Below are 11253 nucleotides of genomic sequence, written 5' to 3' on the forward strand. Positions count from 1 at the left end.
TGGTGAAAATCTGCCGCCAGTGCTTCATGGTGTCATGGAAAAAGCTCACATGACTATACATATTACATGTTGAAGAAGGGGAAGAGGTAGAAGAGAAAATAATTTTTACCAAAAAATTAATTTTTTAAAAAAGAATTGAATATACTGTGTTCCCTCTTCAAGGAGTAGCCTAGCTACATATAGCTTATCTTGAGGTTGCCACTGGATAATGAATTGATTTGGCCATGGGATAGATAATTAATTCTGAAATGATGGAACTTGAGTGTTGAGTAAAAGGAAACAGAATGGTATGAAGAATCTTCCAGTTCCTAGAATGTTTATAGACACTAATTTAACAATTGATTCTCTTAAAAGTATAGTTTTTGATACATTTCTAGAGGAGATTGAACCATATCCTTATTGACTTCTTAATATAAATGAAAGCAGCAGCATCCAGATGTGGCAGCTGAAAGGAAGATTCCCTTTCTAGAAGCAAGTCAGCTGCTCTGTCCTTGTGGTGCTCCAGAAACAAGAAACATCATTCCATAAGACACTGGGTCACCTTCACTTAGTGTACCTGTGATGAAAGTAAATAAACAGACAAATCTAAAGACAGTTGCAGCTGAAGATGAAAAAGTAGAACATTCACTAAATCACTATTGATTTAAAAAATGCAAATTAAAACAATTCTGAGGTATCACTTTACACCTGTCAGATTGGTTAATATGCCAGACAGAAAAGGAAAATTATATATATTAAAGGGGTTGTGGGAAATTTGCTGGTTCAATTATTCTGGAAAGTAATTTGGAATTGTACCCCAAAGATTACGAAACTGTATATACTCTTTGAGTCATCAATACCACTATTAGGTCTGTATCCCTAAGAGATTTTAATAAGGGGGGTGGGGAAGAAGTATTTGTATATAACTATCTATAAGCAGGTTTGGTTTTTTTTATTTTTTTTTTTTTGTGGTGGCAAAGAATTAGAAACGGAGGGAATGTTCATCAATTGGAGAATGACTGAATAAATTATGGTATGGTTGTGATGGAATCCTATTGTGTGATAAAAAAAATAACAAGAATGCTGATTTCAGAAAAATCTGGAAAGACTTACACAAAGTGAAGCATAGTGAAGTGAGCAGACCCAGAAGAACATCGTATACAGTAATAGCAATATTATACAAGGGTCAACTGTGAATAATTTAGCTATTCTCAGCAATATTGAGCCAATACAATTCCAAAAAAAAGTATTTCACGTAAAGCTGAAAACTTAGCAATCAGCTCTGATGAACCAGAAACTAATTCAGCCATGAAGAAACATAGCAAGCAAAGAAATCAAAACTATTTACAAAGTTTTATATAGGTCTAAGCAGGAGAACTGCTGGAGCCAACTTATACACTCTAAAAGAAAATATATAATCAGAATATACCAGAAAACTCAAGACTCAGAGTGTTCTTTAAATGGACATGAGTTGAACAACTGTGCTCATCCAAGGAATAGTTCTTTATCTGAAACCTCTAGGGAAGGCAAACTTGAAATCAGGGACATGTTGAAGAGCCAGCTTCCCTAATATTTTTGCAACTTTCTTTTTTCCTTTCTTCCTTCCTTCCTTTCCCTTCTCCCTCTCTCCCTTCCTCCCTTCTTCCTTCTTCCCTCCTTTTCTCTCTTTCTCCCTCCCTCTTTTCTTTCTTTCTTTCCTTCCTCCCTCTTTTCCTTCTTCCCATCTTGTAGTATTCCCCTTTCTCAAGAGTCTCTAGAACTGTGTGGCTCTCTCTTAGGTGATTTTGGCTCCAATTGTATCTCTTGACATATATGCAGTACCATTTGAACATTCTTTCCACCAATTAGGAATCACACCTGCTTCTTAGGTGACTCAGACTTGGTTGGAAGTCTGATTAGATAGAATATAAATATATATAGACTGAATAAAAAACAAACATAAGGCAATACAAGGTGGGAATACAAGGGGGAAAGGACACAAGCAAAATTGAGAGGAAATTGAGAGAAGTTTCCCATAGAAAGACATATCTCCAGGAGAGAGAAGAAGGAAGTTCTAAAGAAAATAAAAATTTTGGAAATGCCATGCCAAATATAAAATGTTTTTTAAAAAAGTTATACATAATAGAGATTCATAGTGAAATATATATTCATTGTTATTTTTCTAAGGAAATGTTCATATTAATGTCACTAAAGCTTATAAAAATTTCTAAAAGATTTTTAAGCAGCCGGTGCTTTAGTCATAGAGGTATCATGCAGAAGTTCATGAGTCATGAAGTACTGAGTTTCTATCAGATGGATTTGGGGAGGGACTGCATTTCAGGCATAAGGGATGGTCAGGAGAAAGCTAGGGTGACCAGAAATACAGTATTATATGTGAGCAGGTCAACTTGATTGGATTGTAGAGTAAGAGAGGAGGAATGATGTGTAATGAGTCTGGAAAGTGCTAGTGTCTAGCATACAGTAGATACTTAATAAATGTTGACTCATTGATTGAAAGGTAGGTTGAGACCAGGTCGTAAAGGGCTTTAAGGCTAAATAAAAGAATTTACAAATGATCCTATAGGCAATAGGGAACCACTATATTTTACTGAACAGGAGAGTGACATGTTCATATCTAAGTTTTTGGGAAAAAAAATCTCTGGCAGCTGTGCAAAGGATGGATTGGAATTGGGGAAATATTAAAAATAATTAGATGGCTATTAAATAGTTCAAGCAAGAGAAGACAAGGGCCTAAAATATCATGGTAAGGAGAAATGTTATGGTAGAAACTTCAAGATTTGGCTATTAATTGGAGTGAGCCATTTAAAATAATCCCAGGATTATTGTTTTCCCTAAGTCTGATTCTGAATAATTTGAGAACCAGTCAAAATTAAATGTTTCACTCCTTTTAAAATCCATGAAAAATTGAAATGGTGATAACTATATTCCCGATTTATCTCAGGATAACAGAGAAAAGAATAAGCATTTATAAAGTGTCTATTATGTGTGTATGTTTTTCTCCTCCCCAACCTCTTTGTCATCATTCTCCAGTGGTACTGATAGTAATATGACTTCTTAATGTTTCTTCAGTAACCAAAAGTCAGTCTTAAGATGCAAATCCCAGTGACCTAGGGGATACTAATTGCATTACTTATCTCTGTGACAATTTTTTTGGTTTTGTTCACACTTGATTAAAAAAAAAATCCTCTCCAGAAAAGTCTTCGGCTTTCCTTCATTTGTGGCCAACACATCTCCTGCCAGAAAACTAAGTACATCAGGTATTAACTGCTTCTGTCCCAAGGCATTTATTTATTTTTTATCAATTCTTTATCAATAGCCAAATTGCTTATCCCTTTCTGTCAGTTTTTGTATTCTAGTATATTTTCAACAGTTTAAGTCATAAAATGTAATAAATGCTAAAATAAATATTTTAAAAACATTTTAAAATGAAATGCACATCTATTTATGCCCCTGATTCTCTGCTGCTCATTTTTCCTTTGGTGTCTTTTCCTTCTCTTTCCAACTTTGTGGGGGCCACTTTCCTCAAGAGATCTGTCCTCTGCCTCTTTTCTTTTACTTTCTCTACCATTTCCATTGATCTCATTCACTCTCATACCTTCATAAAGACACATTCCCAAAACTAGTTCTAGTTTTAGTCTTTTTTCTGAGGTGCAGATATTCTCTATCTCTGTCTACAGAACATGATCCAAGAAATAAAACAAATAAAAATGTATCAAGTGCTTGAGTATATATTAGCATCTGTTCTATCTAAGTAAGCCCTGGGAAAGATACCTTAACAAATAAAAGTCAAAATAGTCCCTGCCCTCAAGTAGTTTTCATTTTAAGTAAAGGGATAACATATACACAATGAAATAGATACAAAATATATATACAACGTAAATACAGAGTAATGAGAGGAGAGAGAAGGTACTAGCAAATCTGAGCAAAGAAGGGAGATAGATAGGAAAGGTCTCATGAAAGAGTGAGCCCTTGAAGGAAGGGAAGAATTTTAAGAGGTAGAGAAGAGGTATGGATACCTTCCAGGCATGATAGAATGGGGGATATGGAGGAAGGAAATCAATTATCTCTTACAAATAAATCAGTTTAGTTGGAACTCAGAATTCCTGAGAGGGCATAATGTAATTAACCTGAAAAAGGTAGCCTGGAAGTCTGATTACAAAGAATTGAAAATGCCAAACAGAAGACACCTGCTTTTCCACCTCCTCTGACAGATCTCAAATCTCTCCATTGCTGTAACATTTATTTAAGCCCTCCTCAATCCATCAATAACATTAAATATCCCCTAAATGGCAGGCAAGGCATCCAGGTGGCTCTATCCCCTGATAGAGAGCTGGGATCAGGAAGACCTGAGTAAAAATCTAGCCCCAGACACTTAGTAACTTAACCTATTTGCCTCAATCTACTTAAGAAGAAAATGGCAAACTACTTCAGTATCTTTGCCAAGAGATAGTATTAATGAGCTGTTATCTACAGGATTAGAGTTGGATACAACTGAACAACAATAATTTTCCAAACACTGTGCTGAGACAAAAGATAGTCCCTGCCTTCGAGGAGCTTACAATCTAATCAGTCTAAGGCCAATATGGTAATGTGGCTTTGGAGTCAGAAGATTCTATTTCAAATCCTCCTTGTTATTGTGTGACCTTGGTCACATTCACTTAACCTCAGTCTCAGGTTCCTCATCTATACAGTGACCGGGGTGCAACTGATGGCCTCTAATGTCCCTTTCTGGCTTTAAATCCATGACCCTATGATTACTTCAAGAGCCTGGCTCTTTGCTTCAACCTAAACAGTACCTAGAGCATTTAACCTAGAGTAAGAAAAACTGAGTTCAACTGGAAACTGAGTGGATGCCCTTCAGTTGGGGAATGCCTGAATAAGTTATGGTATATGAATACAACAGAATACTATTGTTTTATAAGAAACTATCAGCAGGGAGATTTCAGAGGCCTGGAGATTCTTACATGAACTGATGCCAAGTGAAATGAGCAGAACCAGGACCAATATATACAGCAATGACAAGATTATATGATAATTAACTGTGATGTTCAACAGTGAGGTGATTCAGGCCAATTCCAACAGACTTGTGATAGAGAGAGCCAGCTACACCCAGAAAGAGGACTATGAGTGTTGAATGAAGATCACAACATAGTATTTTCACATCTTTTTTGTTATTTATTGTTTTTTTAAAATTTTTTTCCCTTTTGATCTAAGTTTTCTTGTGCCACATGATAAATGTAGAAACATGTTTAGAAGAATTGTACATATTTAATCTATATTGGATTACTTTCTACCCAGGGAAGAGAGGAGAAAAATTTGGAACACAAGGTTTTACAAGGGTCAATGTTGAAAATTATCTTTGCATTTTTGATTTTCTTCCCAAGTTATTTTTACTTTCTGAATCCATCCCTGTGCAGCGGGAGAACTGGTCGGTTCTGCAAATATGTATTGTATCTAGGATATACTGCAACATATTTAACATATATAGGACTGCTTGCCATCTTGGAGGGAGGGAGGGGAAAAAAACCAAACATAAGCGACTGCAAGGGATAATGTAAAAAAATTATCCTGGCATGGATTCTGTCAATACAAATTTGTTATTAAATAAAATAAAATTTAAAAAAAAAAAAGAAAGAAAATTATCTTTGCATGAATTTTTAAAAAAAGCTATTAAAAAAATTTAAATCCAACCTTAGACACTTAGATGTATAATCTGAGGCAAATCACTTAACTTGTTTCCCTCAGTTACTTCATCTCTAAAATGGGGGTAATCTCTTCCATGTCATGACATTATAACCTTGCCTACCTCACATATTCTAAGACCAAATGAGATATTTCTAAAGTGCTTTACAAACTTTGAAGTACCATTTAAATGTAAGTTAGTAATATTAACATTTGTAAACCTTAAAATGCCATATTTTAAATAAATACTTCACATTATCTCATTTGAGCCTTATAACTGTGAGGTGGAAGCTAGTATTCCTATTTTATAATTAAAAACAGGCAGATATATAATAAGTGTCTTGCCCAGAGTCCACAAAACTAAGGAGCATTTGAACTCAGGTATTCATGACTCAAAACCCAACATTCTATTTACTGTGTCAACCAGCTCCCTCTAAAAAGACTGTTTGGTTCTGACTGTGTGACTCCATTTGCGTTTTCTTGGCAAAAATACTGCTGTGATTGGCCATTTCCTTCTCCAGCTCATTTTACAGATGAGGAAACTAAAGCAAACAAGTCTCTATTGCCCAGGGTCACACAGCTAATAAATGTGAGGCCAAATTTGAGCTCAGGAAGATGAATCTTCTTGACTTCAAGTCCATTGCCTTTGTAAACTATACTCTCCCCTTAAAAAAAAAAAAAATTACATCTCTTAGTCATTTTTCTCTATATTCTTTTAAAAACCATATCAATTTTTTTTTTAGTACCAAGAATATAGTTCATCTGAGAAAGATGATTTTAATTTCTCCTTGGCAGCTAGGTGCTTTCTTATTTTTTCCTAAAATGTTGAGTATCAACTCACTAATATAGTTGTGTCTTTCCCCATTCCTTTCCCTTAATATAACTTGAAAACCCCCTTCTCCTTAGTTTTGAGGCAGTCTTGGTTCATTAGCATTAGTATTCCTGACACAATTCTTGAAAGATTGCCATGCTTTTAACATTTGTTGCCTGCTTGTTTCTGCCACAGATTTAAAAAAATTTTTTTTTGTTGGTAAATTCTCAGTAAATCCACTTTGGTGTCTCCAGACTTTATCTCCTTTTGTGTCCACAGAATTTCAAACTTAAGTTTACCCTCCTTCCTCAGCTGAATTCCCCTCAGTCATCTTATTCTAGAGATGTTTCATCCCTCTGAACCTTTTGAAATCTGTTTTTTCAAAATCTAGTATCTCATGTTATTAAAGAACTTTCCTCTATTTTGAGAAAGCACTTTCCCTTATAGTTTCCATTATGTCCACCATAGCAACCAGTTTTTTAGTAGAATAACTTCTAGAATCTAACTCCCCTCCTGCTCCTGGAACTTGTTGGGTTTTTTTTTTTGTGAAAAATACAACTTTTAAGGCAAACAGATCAAGAAGTAATTAATTGCTCTCCTTTTGGCAGATGTAGCAGATATCTGAAAGTCCCCATCACTATCATTGTTCTTGTGCCTCTCTGCCTGGATTACAAGCTATATTCTGAACATACTTTCTTTCAGTAAGAACTTTGATGTTTCGATTTCATCCAATCTATTCCATGCACCTCCCCAAATCAGAGCAACATAGTAATCATAGTTTGAAAAATAACAATTAACACTTCATCCCACCCCAATTTTTTTTTTTTCTATAAAGCAGTTGGGGGTTAATGACTTGCCCAGGGTCACATATCTAGTGTTCTGTCTGAGGCTGGATTTGAACTATGGTCTTCATGACTCCAGGTTCTATGCTCTATCCACTGCACCACCTAGCTCCCCCGATATAAACTATCAAAAGAAATTTGAGATAAGAGGAAACAAGCCCATATAGATGATGTGATTTGTCCAAGTTGTTACTGAGTCCAGATCTCCAAACTGCAAATCTTGAGACTGTATCTAAAGAAAGGGAAGATCTAAGTAACTCCCACCAAAAATGTCTGAGGAACTTCAGATAAAAGATAGGTGATACATATTAAAAGTCTCTAGATAGCCTTGGCAGCAGTATAGCCCAAACTGCTACAATATAATAATGGCACTACATATTTATATAGTGCTTTCAAGTTTATAATGTTTTCTTCAACACAACTTCAGAAAGTGATGAGTGAATACCTACTTTATAGCTAAAAACAAAAAACCTCAAACTAAAGAACTCCTGAAGCTCATACATGTTTAGGTGAATTTACTTGAAGTTACAAAATTCATAATGCGGCAGAGCTGTGATTCAGACCCAACCTGATTCACAATAAGAGAACTGGATGAATAAATGAACATATCAAAAAAGTATGGCTGTGATAGACAGCAATCTAAGAGCATGAGGTTAGGCATGGATAATGAAACATTAAGACATGAGGGTATAGTACTATCAAGAATCAATATGCTTAAAAGGAATAACATGCTGCCAAGCTGATTTAGACCCATTTTTAAAAAATGGGACCTATAGACTACAAAATTTTAAAGTTAGGGCACTTGTAGGTAATCATTATTGTCACTTGATAAACATAACGATTAAACACCTACTATTATGCACTATGTTTCCATTTGCAACTTTTAGTTTTTACTATTTAAGTCAAAAAATAGTCCTTAACTTCAAGGAACTTCATCAAGGGAAATATATATGCAAATACTTTTGTTTTCAATTGAACTCAGTTCTTCATGACTCCATCTGGTTTTCTTTGCAAAAATGCTGGAGTAGTTTGTCATTTTTTTCTCTAGCTCATTTTATAGATGAGGAAACTGAGGCAAGCAAAATTAAGTGATTTGCCCAGAGTTACACAGGTATTGTCTTGAGGCCAGAGTTGAACTAAAATGGTCTTCCTGACTGCCTCTACATATGAACAGCACATACAAAATAAAATGGGATTTTGGGGAGGAAAGGATGAAGTTACTAGATGGCAGTAGTTATCAATCAGGAAATGCTTAATGTCTGATGGAAGTGGATTTCTTTGACAAAGAGACCCGAGTTTCAATTGATAAATGATGGACAGAAGCAGCTACACCCAAAGAAAGAACACTGGTAAACGAATATGAACTATTTGCATTTTTTGTTTTTCTTCCCGGGTTATTTTTACCTTCTGAATCCAATTCTCCCTGTGCAACAAGAGAACTGTTCAGTTCTGCAAACATATATTGTATCTAGGATATACTGCAACATATCTAACATATATAGGACTACTTGCCATCTAGAGGAGGGGGTGGAGGGAGGGAGGGGAAAAATCGGAATAGAAACGAGTGCAAGGGATAATGTTGTAAAATAAATTACCCAGGCATGGATTCTGTCAATAAAGTTATTATTAAATAACATAAAATATTGGAAAAAAAAAAAAAAGGAAACGCTTAATGAACAAAGTAGCACCTAAACAGGGCTCAAAAGGAAAGATTCCAAGAGGTGGAGGGGAGGGAAGGTGTGTTCCAAGCAAGGTATATAGCCTATGCCAAAGTGCAACAATGAAATGCTGTTCGAGAAATGGAAAGGCCAATTTGGTTGAAAATGTATGAAGAGGGGAATAACATATGACTTTGAAAATGTAGGACAGGAAGGAGTCAGATTTTGTAAAAAAAAAAAAAAAAAAAAAAAAAAACAAACAAAAAAAACAAATCATTTGTTCCTAGAGAACAGGTTCAATTTATTGAGCAGGGTCAGTCCTGAACTCAGGAACGTTACTTTGGCAAATGTGTACAAAATAGAGAGAATTGAGGAAAAGTAGATTAAAAGTTTAAGCAAAAGGTAAAGAGATTCGGGGTGGTGGAGTGTGGAAAGCAATAGGTATGACAAACTGAGAAATAATCAAGTCTTTTCTGTGACAAAGACCAGTTACAAGTTTGAGTGACTAAAAGAATGGTTTTTCTCTTAAAAGAAAAAAGATCAGGAGGGATGTGCATATGGGACAGCTATCAGAATTGTCTAAACAGCTGACTTTTATTTCCTTAACTGACTTGCCCCAAGTCATACTTTTCAAAGAAATGAGAACCTGGGTTTCTCCTCACTGGGCAGCACACTTCATATGCTATGCTACTGCTTCCACGTAAAATCTAGTTAAAAGTTACTATTGTCCAAAACATCATAATTCATCACGTCTGAATTTTTCAGGATTTGGTAAAATAGGTGCAAAAAACCAAAAAACAGGCCATTGTCCAACTTCCTCATTTTGCAGATAACACCAAGGCATAAGGAGGAAGTGATAGGATCACACAACTAGAAAACGCATGATAGGATCTTTACTCATGTCTTCCTTGTTTTCAAGTTCAGTGCCCTTTCCACAAAGGGAGTGGTCATTCTTCAATTGAATGTCTGATTCTCTATTTTTCCATTTCAAAAGATTATTGTATTGATGTGTTCTTTTGCCTGTTGGAGTATAAAACTTGTACTGTTTTTCAAAGAACTAGGAAAAAATTTACCTATTTAAACCTATACACAATAATTTGCTTAGTGAATCTGGTAGTTTTGTGTGCTTTTTCTGTTGTGAGTAGTGCCCTTGTGCATCACATGTCCACATAATGAAATTTGAAATTAAACTTTTTTCTACTTAATTCTAGTATACATCATTGGTAGTAGCACTTATTAACACAGTGCCTAGAACACAGTAGGCACTTAATAAATGTTCATCATTAGTCAGAAGACGTAGGTTAAAAAGTTGTCTCTGCCATTGTGTAACTTAAAAAATCACTTCTGAGTGAATTGAGAACAATCAGAATATTGTACACAGGGGCAACAAGATTGTGATGATCAATTATGAAAGAACTCGTCTCTTCTTAATAATGCAATGATACAAGATGGTTCCAAGTCTTGATAGAAAATGACATCTGCATCCTTAGAGGCCTAGACTGAATGTGGATCAAAACTTTTCACCATTTTTCCTCCTTTCTTGTGCTTTCTTTCCCAACATGACTAATAATAACATGATGTTAATAACGATTATACACATATAGCTTATATCAAATTGCTTGCTGTCTTCTTGGGGAGAGGGAAAAGAAAAAAAAATTGCAACTCAAAATCTTACAAAAATGCATGTTGAAAGTTTACATTGGAAAAAATACTATTAAATTGAAAACCAATTAATGATTCTAGGGTCTAATTTTCTCACGTGAAGTTTAAACGATCCACTCTTTTGTAAAGGCTACATATAGCAGGCATGCCAAGTCTGATGTTCTTACATCAAATTATCCCCACTTCTCAATGGCCAGTTGGTCACACTCTACAGAGGATGAACAGGCCAGAATCATCGAGGCTCCTGCCCAGGTGTTGAGCTTCTTTGAAGCCAAGGTAAAGAACTGGCTACAACAAATTGTAGCCCCCATTCTGAGTTAATCAAGGAATGAAGATATTTTGAACACAGTGCATTTTAGGGAAAAGTCAACTCTATCCAAGGATGTTTAGGTGGTGGGGCAGGTTTTTCTCTATAAAGATACCCACAATTCATTCAACCTCCTCTCTCCTTCTTCCCTAGTAAAAAGGCAAGAGTGCATTGTAAGGAGAATATATCATTTCCACTTTCCCGAGGCGGGGGATAAAATTGATACAGGCTGAGGTTTCATCCCCTGGCTAGTAAAAGGTTGCTGAATTTAGAAATCAATATGCCAGAAATCTCCCGCTTTCCTCTAAGCAG

At 35.4% G+C, this 11253-nt stretch overlaps 1 protein-coding gene across 1 annotated transcript in view; it reads right to left on the reverse strand.

The window, feature by feature from the left end:
• Positions 1 to 299: 299 nt before the first annotated feature.
• The window catches only part of YWHAZ (tyrosine 3-monooxygenase/tryptophan 5-monooxygenase activation protein zeta), a 50634-nt gene continuing 39680 nt past the window's right edge, over positions 300 to 11253 (reverse strand). The window contains exon 6 of the transcript XR_007949424.1: positions 300 to 556. The gene's annotated coding sequence lies outside the window, so the exon portion shown is untranslated. The remainder of the gene's footprint in view (positions 557 to 11253) is intronic.

The sequence above is a fragment of the Antechinus flavipes genome, chromosome 1 (genome assembly GCF_016432865.1).
Source record: "Antechinus flavipes isolate AdamAnt ecotype Samford, QLD, Australia chromosome 1, AdamAnt_v2, whole genome shotgun sequence".
Classification (NCBI taxonomy): Eukaryota; Metazoa; Chordata; class Mammalia; order Dasyuromorphia; family Dasyuridae; genus Antechinus; species Antechinus flavipes.